Source organism: Lactuca serriola, chromosome 5 (assembly GCF_051521515.1).
Source record: "Lactuca serriola cultivar US96UC23 chromosome 5, Lser_US96UC23_V15, whole genome shotgun sequence".
Taxonomy (NCBI): Eukaryota; Viridiplantae; Streptophyta; class Magnoliopsida; order Asterales; family Asteraceae; genus Lactuca; species Lactuca serriola.
The window spans coordinates 251,654,255-251,668,053 of record NC_136412.1 but is presented as its reverse complement, the minus strand read 5'-3'; positions in this window follow the sequence as shown (position 1 = coordinate 251,668,053).

The window sequence follows — 13,799 nt, the reverse complement described above, 5'->3', positions numbered from 1 at the left end:
CTTAACCTCTTTTACCCCCAGTTTGATCATCAGCTTATGTTCGATGACCTTCCTTTCTACCCCCACCATATCCGTGGGGGTCCAAGCAAATACATGTTTGTAGCGTTTGAGCAGGTCAACCAGTGCTCTTCTCGTGTGGCTTAGGAGGTCGCTTCCAACATCGATCGGCTGATCGGGATATCCCTCATTAATTACATCCTTCCCTTTTGCCGGATTGCCCCTGGGCCTCTTGGGCCCTTTGGTTATTTCTACTGGCTACATAACCGTATAGCACCGCAATTCTCTGGGCGGAGTGGCCAAAATCGTGGCTTTGCCCTTTGGTGTGTCGAATTTCATGATCCCATGCATGGTTGAAGGTACGGCCCCTAGCTTCAAGAGGGCGGTCCTTCCCAAGATGATGTTGTGTTCTGCCGAGTGTCGAATGACCACAAAGTCTATCAAGGCGGTCTTCTTCCGCTGCTTGTCATGGCTAGTGATTGTTAGGGGGAGGTGGATCCTGCCCAACGGCCACAGGCTGTGGCCGGTGAATCCCACCAGCCTACCCGTCGTAGGTCGCAAATTGTCTTTCCAGCGATCTGGGAGAAGCCGGAAACAATGCTCATAGATGATGTCTGCTGAGCTCCTGGTGTCGACATAGACCCTATGGATAGTCATGTCTTTGATGGATGCATGTGTTATTAGAGGGTTGTCGCCCTTCCAACCGTCTGGCCGAGGATCCTGTATGGAGAACGTGAGCGCGCGTGCTGGCGGCTTAACAGTGATTTGCTCTCCTCACTGTTCCTCCCTACTTCTTTTGCTGCGTATCATGAATATCTCCTTGGGCTGAACTCCTTCGCGGGATGGACCCTTGGCGTTCTCAGCATCGAATTTGGCGCGTAGGCTTTGCGCCACCTCCACCAGGTCTCCCTTAAGTTGTTTCTCCTCCGTCTCCTTTTTTAGCACCGAACAACTAGCTGTATCATGCGTTTTGCTTTTGTGGTACTCACAGTACCGACTCTTAGACGAATTGGTTGGTTGCTGTTTCTCAGACACTGCATATACTTCTGGGCGGCGACCCCGTCTGTCGACTTTAATAAATGGTCAGAAACGCGGTGATGGTCTTCTTGCTTGGCCATAGTGTCTTCCTCCCCCTCGGAAGTCCGCGTGGGTCGAGGGGTGATGTCTAATCACCATAGCCTTCAAGTAGGCCTGCTTGGCTGCCTCACCCTCTTCCTGCCATAGGTACCGCTCCACTCTTTCTTTCAACTCAGCTCGAGTTAGAGGCTTCTTTCCCATGAGTTTTTGCGAGAGGGGCCCAGGCAAGAGTCCCCATGTGAAAGCACCAGCGATGAGCCCTTCGTCATGCCCCGGTACATCCAGCGTAGCGTTTATGAACCTTGTAAAGTATTCTCGAACAGTCTCCCCCTCCCTTTGTTTGCAGCCTATAATTGAATGAGAATCGTCTTTGTATTTACGTAGCTGCATGAAGTTGGTGAGGAAGAGGTATTTGAGCTGAGCGAAGTTTGAAATGTTGCCCGATTGTAGCGTTTTGAACCATGTGCCGGCGTTGCCATCGAGCGTCGTCGAGAAGTATGTGCACCAAAACTTCTCGTTAAGTTTTAACGACGTCATCGTCCATTCATACGTATCAATGTGGCTATCTGGGTCGGTGGTTCCATTGTACGTTTTAAGCGTCGGGAGCTTCGCAGTGTTTGGTATTTCGTAATCCAGCAGCTCTTTAACGAACGGAGATGTTACACTCCGGGAAAAACCATCCTGGTTTGGAGCAGTTGACGTCCCTTGCTGGTATTGCGAACTCATTCCATGTTGTAGGGGCGTAAGGTAGCTTGGGCTTGGTCCATAAAAGGGGTATGGTTGGAATAGTAACTGGAGGGGATGTCTAGTGGAGAAAGGGTGCATGGTCGCAACAGGGTTGATCATTATCGGCTGTTGTAAGCTGTTGTTCGGGGGAATAGTCGGTCCAGTCCATGCTCCGACCGTTGGGTATACGGGTGGTGAGTTGTTCATCGTGATTTGCGCCAATGGTGGTAATAGCGTTGCAGAATTCTGTCCACCAGTCGTCTGGAACGATGTAGGTGTTACAAACGACGGTGAAAGGTTGAAAATGTGGCTCGATGGAGGCGCAGTTGAGTGGACTGTCCGCGTCTGTTGCAGCGGCGGTGCAAAGAACGGTGGCGTCTGAAGTTGTGTGGGCGAAAGTAGCTCCACCGGAGTTGCTCTTTGCTGAGACGACAACGGTTGCGAAATATTTCCGGCGGCTGTTGTAGAACTTCCTTCGCCCAAAACTGGCCTACTGGTCGCTGTAGGCGGTGGCGTTTCGTCCAACGTTGCCATGGGACAGATGGGACTAACTGGTCGTCCCTCACTACCGTTGGACACCATTGATGCTTGATTTCGTGCTTTTGTTTGTGTTCTTCATCTCACAAACGGATGGCGCCAAATGATGGAACCTTGCTCTTGATGAGACCTCGCTTCTAACTCTGGGATGGGACCTTCTTGGTTGCCTGATTGTGACTGCAAGATCACAAAGAACAAGGGTCGTCAGCCGCTTCCCGGGAGGAGTTCCTGGGAAAACGCTCCGACGGTCAAGTTAGGATGACTTTAGGGTTTGAGTTTGTTCTTTCTAGGTCGGTTTGGGAGCTTACCTCGCTAGTGTGAGAATGCTTCCTTTTATACCTAGCGCCCCTGCCTGGTCCGTACCAGACAGGATCGCTTTTTTGGGGAGACAGGATCAGAGGAGCTGATTGGAGGGTCATGCGCCTTCCACTGTCAGAGCGCTCTCATTGGCTTTGACGGTAATGCTCTGATCCCACTGTTTGTCTCCTGGCCGTACTTTTGTCTTGGAGCGAAGTGCGTCACTTGGCGGGCGCGAGCCTTTCGCCTGGGCGTTCCGCTCCCGGGGGCGCCAGCGGGCGCTGAGCCTGCTGGGCTGGATCTGGATGGTGTGCCTGGTTCTAAGGCTTGGATGCAACTCTGTTGTGCTGCCCTAGGCACGCCATCAGTTGTCAAGAAATTAATCTAAGTAATATTGGAGTTAATGGATTAAGTCCTTAATGGGTTAAGTGAGAAGACTTAACCCTAATCATCATTTTATGTGAAAACCCTAATTTCACTTGGGTGTATTGTTGGACCTTTTATTGGGCCTTGATGATTGGGTTATTAAATGGGCTATCCAAGATCAAGCAAATGGTCTAGAGTAATTTAATAGCCTAAGGTAAGGCCCATGTAAGGGGCTTGGGCCCAATTTGGAAAATTGGGCCATAGATGAGCCATAGTTTAGGCCTTAATGATTATATGATGTTGGGCCTTAGAATGAGACCATGTATAGGCCTAAGCCCAATTTGGAAAATTGGGCCATGTGTTGGGCTTTGATTCCTAATTGACTTTGGGCCTACGGATTGGGCCTTGGGCTTGAATAAGCCAGGCTAGGGGTAATGTAGTAGTTACCCAAAGAATGTACGTATGGTTATGTATTGGGACCCAATTATTAATTGTGTGTTATTTTGGTGTTGACAGTTCGGGAATCTGCCAGCCAACAGTTGGGGTCGAGTCTGCGAGACTTCAGCAAGTGGGGGATTGTGTCTTCGGGACTTCAGCAGTGTGAGGTGAGTTACCTTCTAGTAGCGGTGGGTCTACGGCCACAATGTCGGCCCACCAGTAGGAGTTCTATGCTAGATGATTGTCTATGTGATATCATCTAGGTTTGCTACTACCTGATATGTTACATGTTGGCATGATATGTTATATGTGATAGTAGTAGAGTTCGGTTGTTAGGACCGAAGGGTAGGCCAGACACCCTAGATATGTCTGACAATATGTGATGATATGTTTATATGTTGTGATGATATGTTATATGCTGGCATGATATGTTATATGTGATAGTGGTAGTAGGTGGGGAATAGTCCCCAAGTTCGGTTGTTAGGTCTGAAGGGTAGTTCGGACACCCCAGATATGCCTGATAGTATGTTTATGTTATGATATATGTGATAGTAGCAGTAGGGGTGGAATAGTCCACGAGGGTCGGTTGTTAGGACCGACGGGTAGGTCAGCACCCCAAAATGGCTTGACATGGGTAGGTCAGCGCCCCAGAATGGCTTGACATGGGTAGGACGGCACCCCAGAATGGCCGCATGGGTAGGTCGGCACCCCATAATGGTCGTATGGGTAGGTCGACACCCCAGAATGGTCGTACCGGGTAGGTCGGGCACCCTAGAATTGCCTGGCAGTATATATGTTATGTGCTTGTATGGTATGTGGTATGATGGGGGAACTCACTAAGTTTCGTGCTTACGGTTTTCAATTTTGGTTTCAGGTACTTTGTGTTTAAAGGAAAGGAGTCGGCTTGATCGCAGCGCATCACACTATGGTTTTCCGCACACGAGATCTTTGGGATTACACTCTGATATTGTTTTATGATAATATGTTTTGATTATTTCTACTTGGGTTTTGACATGACATGATATTATGGATGTTTTCTTATACTGTTGGTTTTATAATAATGTATTTAAAAATGAAATTTTTGGTCTGTATTTTTGGGATGTTACACGACTCGTTGAGTAGAATTTAAGTTTCGCGTCCAAATTCTGTTCCTACTCAACGAGTTTGGGGCCTCTAACTTGTCAAGTTCCTGTTCAAAAATGAATAAATTGATTTAAAATACATACCAGGAACCGGGCGTTACATTTGATAAATCTGATTTATCCTTGAAGCTTGATTCCTTTGATCTTCAGTTGCTTTTGAAGGACTATTACCCAAAGTAGAGTACATCTAATGGTTCACACCCAAAAGTCAAGAACCCTATAAAGTAAGGAGAGAGATGAGAGAAAAGGGAGGGCCGAAATTCTCAGCCTTTTAGGAGGAATATGAGGGATGAAAATATGAGCACCCCAAGGTTGTGGTGGTAATAGGATAACCCTGATTTGAATCAATGAAATAATCGGATTTAATCATGATTCAAAACATTTCCTTATATGTTACTTCGAATAATTATGGAACCCTCTATGGAGTCTCCAAAACTGTCCACCACCTATGGGGTTCCAGAATGTTCTATTTGTTCAACTATTGAACAATTAACATTAAGTCCCTACACTACTAGATTAATTCCAATTAATTCAACTAGTTTCTAATTAATTTATTAACATTTAATAAATTAATAAACTATTTTCTCAATATCCTAAAACTATTTTTAGCTATTATTGCTTTTGAGGGCAACTCAAAAAGGACTTTTCTATTATTCCTAAAGTTACACCAACTAGTTATGATATTGGACACCCATTTCCAACACTAAGTCCATTCTGATATCTTTCGGTGCTACCACTACACCTTTACCAATCCAACTACTTTTTGTGTAAGATCTTCGTCTTCCTATCCAAAATCACAATTTTTTTCTCCATATAGTTCAGATACTCGTCCACCTATCATCCAAAGGTACAACAACGAATTCATTTGTTATGCAATTCCTTGACTAAAAAACATGGAAAGTGTTATGGATCTGACTAAGCTCCCCTGACAGGTCCAAATGGTAGGCAACCTTGCCTACCCGAGCAAAAACCCGAAATGGTCCAATATACTTGGGGCCTAACTTGCCCCACTTCTGAAACCGAATGACACCCTTCTAAGTTGAAACTTTTAAAAGCACGAAATCTCCAACCGGAAACTCAAGATCGAATCGATGTCAGTATGCATAACTCTTATGAACACTCTGAGCAGTCTATAGTCTCTCACGTACCTATTGAATAAGATCGGTAGTATTGATCACGACATTAGTACTTCTCATAACTCTTTGACCGGCCTCTCCCTAAAAAATCGGTGTCTAAAATTTCCTCCCATAAAGCATCTCAAAGGAGGCCTACCAATATTGGAATGAAAGTTGTTGTTATAGAAGAACTCTGCTAATGGTAGATATGAATCCCAACTCTTACCGAAGTAAAGTACACATGCTCGCAACATATCCTCAAGAGTGTGTATCATCATTCACTATGTCCATCAGTCTGAGGATGATAAGTTATGATGAAATGTAATTGTATGCCCATTGCATCATGAAGCCTCTTCCAAAACTTAGAAGTAAAATGAACATCCCTATTAGAAAACACTGAAACTAGCATACTATGTCGAGAAACCACCTCCCTAACATAAATATATGTGAGCTTTTTGGCTGAGGAGTTCTCCTAAATAGGCTAGTGGACACTCTTGTTCAACCTGTCGACAATCACCCAAATCGTGTCCACCCCACGAGGAATATCTGGCAGCTTGGTGATAAAATTCATTGTGATATGATCCCACTTCCACATTAGGATATCAAGAGGTTGCAACTTGCTATGGGGTTTCTAATGCTCAATCTTCACTTTTTGACAAGTCAAATATCTCACGACATACCATGCCATATCCATCTTCATACAGGGATAGAATAATTATGTCTTAGGTCTCTATACATCTTTGAAGCTCTTGGATGAAGTGGAAACTTGGTCTTGTGTGCCTCATCCATCAATGTTTGTCGGGACCCATCTGAATACGAAACCCAAACCCAACCATGCAAGTTCAACCACGATTATCTATATTGAAAGCTAAAATCTGCCCTACAATCATTTCTCTTTTACAATTCTCTTCATTGACTGCCTCGGTCTGGGCCTTCTTGATCATCTCAAGTATCCGACTTACAAAATCAACCACCATATTGACCTTGTCTGGATGATAAAGGATCTCGCACTCATAGTTTTTCACAACATCCAACCATCTTTGTTGCCTCATGTTTAGATTTGGCCGATCCATCAAGTACCTCAATATATTATGGTCTGTATAAATGGTACATTGAACCCCATACAAATAGTGTCTCCAAATCTTGAGAGAAAAGACTACTGCTCCCAGTTCTAAGTCACATGTCGAATAGTTAGCTTCATGAGGCTTTAGTTATCTTGAGGCATAAGCAATCAGTCGACCCCGTTGCATAAGATTGACTCTGAACCCCATGATTGATGCATCACAAAAACTACCATATCATTAACACCATTGGGAAGGGTCAACACAGGAGTCTCACATAACTTCTACCTTAAAGTCTCGAATGTTATTTGATGCTCAGGACCCCAACAAAAAACAACACCCATCTTTGTCAAACGGGTCAATGTGACCACAATCCTGAAGAAATATTGAATAAATCTCCTATAATATCTTGCTAATTCCAGAAAACTTCAAATCTCATAGGAAGTCGTCAGAACTTTTCACTGCATCACCACCATAATATTGCTTGGGTCGACCAATATACCATCCTGATTAACGATTACCAACTGTACGATTCATGCCCACAATCACATTGACTTCTCTATTAAGAATGGGAACGCAGTCGATCGAAGACTTTGCTATGAAAATCTCTAACCCGTAGTCACGATAAACCTCCTTGGCTGAAAGTGTACAATCATCGAATTTGGTGACCTCTAATGGAATATCAAGTTTTCCCAGAGCAACATCAAAACTCCTATTAAATGACAGCGATACGAAGGACTGACTCGCCTTAGAGTTAAACAATACAAACGCAGGTATGGAATAAACTACTAGGAATGTACCTAATTACAGACATAAAAATAAGTATACGATAATGAATAATCAACATAAAGGATAAGTAGATACACACCAGTAAAAACAAAACATCTGGCATGCATGGCTTCCTCAACTGTAAGATGATAGGCCCAACCCTTGGCCTTCGGAACCTCAACTCGACCCTGATGCTCACCGTTGATCATCAAAATTGCAGGTGTTGGAGCCTACATCGCACATGATGATGCCAACAAGGACACTCAGCCTTGAAATCGCCCACCTTGTTGCAGTTGAAACACACATACATCCCCTGCTTATAGTCACGACTGCTTATAGTTCTTTTTATCAAAATAGAATTAAACAAATTGAAATAGATTCAAGTTGTTTTATAAATAAACAAATAAATGGTTTAACATATTGTTTGTGTAATAAGTTGGAACTAGTAGCAGTATCTTGGACGTTGCATCAAAAATTTGTGTGTGCATGAAAGACAAAAGTTAATTAGAAACTACTTATATTATGCAAATGTGTCAAAATTTCTGTCAAATGCTATCAAAATGCTACATTTATTATCAAAATGTATTTGTAAAAAAAGTTTGGTAAATTTGTAAAAAAAAAAGTGTTTACCAGATTTAAAAAAAATTAAAATTTGGTAAAAAATTATAAAACAAAGGGAATTGGGCGGTGGAGGGGATAAATGTTGCGGAAAATATAATAGGTCAATAAGCAAGTCGTAATTTGTGATAAATTATATTTAATTATAATATAAAAATGCATTTCGTACAGTGTACTTTTAGTTTCTTATAACAAACATATAAAAAAAACTCAATTTTTTACAACTATAGATGCATGAAAATGAATATATAAAAAATAAAAATGATGTTTTTAAATAATTTTTAAATACCGGAAAATCTTAAAATACATACATAAAAACAAAGATACAAATCTTTATGAAAAAATATATTTCTACAGAATACTAATTTTATAAAAATGATTTAATAAAAAACAAAGATGTAAAAAAGTTGTAAAATATAATATTTATAAAATATAGAAAATGGATTAATAAATATAATTTATAAAAAAAAAAAAAAAATTTGGAAACGGCCAATCTATAAAAACACACCCAAGTAGTAAGAAACTATGGGGGAAAATTTAGCGGTTACATATTACATATATAAAGAAAATTAAGTCTAAGACGAAAAAGGACAAGAGAGTCACTCTTCCCGGTTACAAAAACCACCTTTACCTCTACATTTTACCCACAATTAAACTAAAGCTCTGATATTGTCCACCACACCATTTGGAGTGATGAATTTTGCTTGGAATATCCGATCATTTCTAGCTCTCTATATACTCCACAGCATCCCGTAGCAAATGGCTGTTAACCGTTCCCTTTTCTTAGGGCATCTCCCCCAGTTGGCTGCAAAAGAAGTAATTTCTTCTACATTATGGAAATCGATCTGATCTATTCCGCACCAGTTAAGTATGGACTTCGTGACTGACTTCGCATAAGGACATTCCACCAAAATATGATTTGCATATTCAATTCCACCGATACATGAGCTACAATTACAAGTGTCGAGAGTAACCCCACGATAGGAGAGGGCTACAGCCGACGATATTTTCCCCATCATAGCACGCCATATGAATGTAGTTACTTTAATTGGAATGAGTTTACACCAACTTATTTGAAAATGGTGTACATTTGCGTTGAAGCCCTGATCAATCTTTTTCCTAAGGAGGTCCACCCTATATTTTCCATCCGCCGATAGTAAACATGACAGCTGATTGACCCCAGGTTGTAACCGTATCGAATCCATGTCGTTGACTAGACGTTCTAGTTCAGAGGAGCAACCAGCAACAATAGGACATGATCTCCCATTCCACATATTCCCGCCTTCGTTTTTTTCTCTCTGAAACCTTACATGACTTCTTTTTTTCAAGTTCATATAATCTGGGGTATTTTGTTTTCATGTTTACACCACCAGCAGCCCACGAGTCATGCCAAAATAGAGTATTATCCCCAGATTTGACAATTTGCATGAAGATATCATTATAACTAAGTCCCAGTGCATCAATATCCTTTTTAACTCCAACAATAGTCTTCCAAACTCCAGTTATTCTTTTTTTGCTAAGTACTCAACAGGTTTATTTCCCAAGTTATGAAGTCCTACAATGACTCTGGCCCATAGTGAGGAGGGTTCAAATTTAAGTCTCCATCACCATTTAACAATGAGAGCAACATTCAGTGTACGAATTGCTCCGACTCCCAAGCCACCAAGTTCCTTAGGAGCGATAACATTCTCCCATGAAACCCAATTAATTTTATTTTTTTCTTCATGACCCCCCCCCCCCCTAAAAATTTCCTTCTTATCTTCTCTAGTTTTTCAATGACTCCGATGGGAGCTCTAAATAATGACATGTAATAGGTAGGAAGATTTCCTAGAACAGCTTTGATTAAGGTAAGCCTTCCGCAAAATGAAAGGGTTTTAGCTTTCCAACGAGAGAGTTTGTTTCAAAAATTTTCAATGATTGGGTTCCAGTTTTTTATCAGGTTCATGTTGGCTCCAACCGGAACCCCAAGATAGGTGAATGGGAGTACACCAGCCTCGCATCCAAGAATATGTGCCCACTGTGCAGTTTCGGTGTTAGAAGCCCCAACACCAAAAACCTTGGATTTATGAAAGTTTACTCGCAAACCTGATGAAACATGAAAACATTTGAGAATGCGTGCTAGGTTTTTTAGATTTCACCTCGACCATTCACCGACGAACAACGCATCATCTGCATAGAATAGATGGGATATTGCTGGACCATCACCCGGTACTTGAATGCTATTGAAAATGCCCTTTTCAACAACAGATTTCATTCCACCATTCAATCCCTCCATAGCTATTATGAACAAAAAAAGGTGAGAGAGGATCTCCTTGTCTTACGCCTTTTGTGATGTTGAACTCCTTGGTAGGAGATCCGTTGACTATCACAGATGCACGAGACGAGGCTAGACACCCATGTATCCAAGATCTCCATTTCGAGCCAAAACCCATCTGAAGCAGTATCGAGTCTAAAAATTCCCAATTTATGGAGTCAAAGGCTTTATCAAATTCTACCTTGAATAGCAGGATCTTCTTCTTGATACTTTTTGCCCATCCACATAAGTCATTAACAATTAGTGGGCCGTCAAGAATGCTTCGCCCCTCCACGTAAGCCGATTGTTCCTCACCAACCACCTTGCTAACAACTGTTTTAATCCTGGTAGCAAGCATCTTTGAGATAATTTTATACATACAGCCAATTAGACTGATTGGCCTGTAGTCACAAAGTGATGTCGGGTCCTTAACCTTGGGTGCAAGAGTGATAAACGAGGAATTGCAGCCCCGACCTATAGAACCAGTTTCATCGAAATATTGTATGAATCTCATGATATCTGCAGCGACACAGCTCCAATACTTTTTTAAGAACTTAAAAGTTAACCCGTCAGGGCTTGGGGCCTTATCTCCTCCGCCTGACCATACCGCTTTCTTCACCTCATCAATAGAGAATGGAGCCTCCAATCTAATAGTGTCCATCATGCCAATAGATTAGATATGAGAGTTTACAGGTTTTGGTCGTGAAATCCATTTCTCCTTAAATTTGTTTTGGAAGAACTGAAAAGCCTCATCTTTGATTTCTTTCACTTCTGAAGCCCATCTTCCGTTTATCATTAGACCTGCAATTATGTTTTTCCTGTTATTACTGTTTACGTATCCATGGAATAGTTTTGAGTTTTCGTCTCCATCTATAGTCCATTTCAGACGCGCCTTCTGTTTTTGGTCCATGGCTGCCAATCTTTCAAGTTCCAGTATCTTCTGAAGGCAATTACTTCTAGATGATAGTTCCTCTGAGGTGAGTGCCCTTATTTCAGCAGTCTTTTCAATATTATGAAATTTTTCTTTAGAGTCTAATAACTCTTGTTTCTCCTTTTTTTGTTCATCTTTCTCCACTTCTTTATCTCTTCCTTTAGGTAGCGCAGTTTAGCCGCAAGATATGAATCCGTGTTACCAAATCCTGAAAATCCAGCCCAAGCATCTTGTACAATTTTATCTAGACCATCTAACATTAACCACGAGTTATAGAATTTGAATGAGGGAGATCCAAAGTCTCCACTATCAGAGATTAGTGTAATTGGGCAGTGATTAGATAGATCACGGGGCTGAGCCGTAACAGTTATTGAGGGGAAAGTAGCCAAAAATTCGAGCAAGCTAGGAATCGGTCAAGTTTGCTTAGCTTTGCATCAACTCTACTCATGAATGTGAATCTTTCACCACACATGGGAAAGTCGTGAACCTCAGCTAGCCTTATAAAGTGATTAAAATCTGATGCACTGGTCGAGCAGAATTGGGATCTGAATCTCTCCTCCTTCCTCCTTACAATGTTAAAATCACCGAAGATTAACCATTTACCTCTTTTTGTTTGCTTGATTTGAAGTAATTCACACCATGTTTCTTTTTTCTCCAAAGGAGTGTGAGGACCATATACATTTACAAATATGGTGTTGCCAGTGCTTCCTTTCCAAGTACCAATTATTCTTAAGAAGAATTTATGTTTAATCACCCCTAACTTTTGAAATTATCTAGTGTCCCAAATGGAGATTATACCACCTGATCTTCCATTAGCGTTTACCCCTTCAAAGTTGTATTCCGGAGAATCCCAACAACCACTGACATTAATCTTAGAGTAATCAAGGAGCTGTGTTTCTTGGAGACCAACAAAATTTGCTTTGTATTTAGTTTTCAATCTTCTAACCCAGTTCACCTTGGCATCTACTCCTATGCCTCTGATATTGAGGGAGATGCAGTTCATTGGCAACCGTGGATAGCTCCAGTATCACCAGCAATCTCGGCAAGAATTGGATTTCCTGCGTCAATTTCAAACCCAATTTCCGCTCCAATTTCAATAGTTTGAATGATCTCGTCTGCACACGAACTAGAACAGTCGGCACGAACTGTTGGATTAGTGTCTAAGTCCATAACTATTTTGGTATGTACTTGACCCGATGGTGCATGGTCCTTTTGGGTTGCCTTCACCAAAGCAACTTGATTGGAGAAATAAATAGAGAGAGAGGTTATTATGATTTATTAATATGTTATAAGAATAATATATTAAAGGAGAAATCATATTTGTTTAATTAATATTGGTCAATAATTAATTAAGAATTAATTTTGTGATCAAGTGTAATTAATTAAACTAGAGGGGCTGAATTGTAATTATGTGATAGTTACAAAATAAGGTAAGGATTATCTTATATATATGGTGAACGAATTTGAGGTGTAAATCCCTTAGAATTTGACTAGGATAAGGATTTCTAGGACTTATCTTATGGTTGCTTGGTGGACAAGCAACTAGATAAGGATAAGGACTAAAACCCTAATCTTTACACCTATATAAACCCCCTAAGGCATAGGAATTCGTGCAACCCTTCCCAAGAAGTCCTAAGGACGAATTCTAACCTCCCTCCTCTCTCTTTATACCTTCTCCACTTGCTTATGGTGTTTGTGAACCATTAGAGGAGTGACACTTGTGACTCTCAGCTTTCCAAGGTCAATTCAAGGAGGAATTGGATTGTTATTGCTATATAACAATCAAGGTATGTTCTTAAACCTAATTACATGTGAATTCCGATTTCCATATGCTAGAATTAGGGTTCAAAGTCTTGGATTCAAAGTATGTACAATAGAGAAACCTAGATCCAAGCTTTAGGGTTTGTATGAGCACATAGGATGTCTTATGACCAAAACCCATCACGAACATCATCACAATCACTTGTGTAGTTGTGTTAATGTTCAGATTCCTATTGAGATCCAGAGATGAAGGCACGCCAATATCAATCTCACCAATACCATTGTCCGTAGGGGGTTGGGGAGTATCAATTTGGGGTTCCATGGATTTGAACGTGAATAATGGGGACTATGATTTGGAGCAATTTGAATTTCTTTTTCTTTTTTTAATTTTTGGCTCACCACTGTCTGGGCCCAACCGAGAGTTACTTCCAACCTTTTGGGCTATGTAGGATGGTATATTCTGTGAAGACCCAAAAGGGTTACAATCATTACCCAATTTGTTAAGTTGCGTTGTTGTCTTCTGTCCAATTATGCCGCCATTATTAATTAATTCAAGAACCACCGTGTCGTGTGTCTCTTGATGTAATCCTCCGGCTGTACTTGACTCTAGAATTTCAATAGTCGCTGTATTTTCGGGAATCGTCGTATCATTATTGCATGAGTAAACTACCG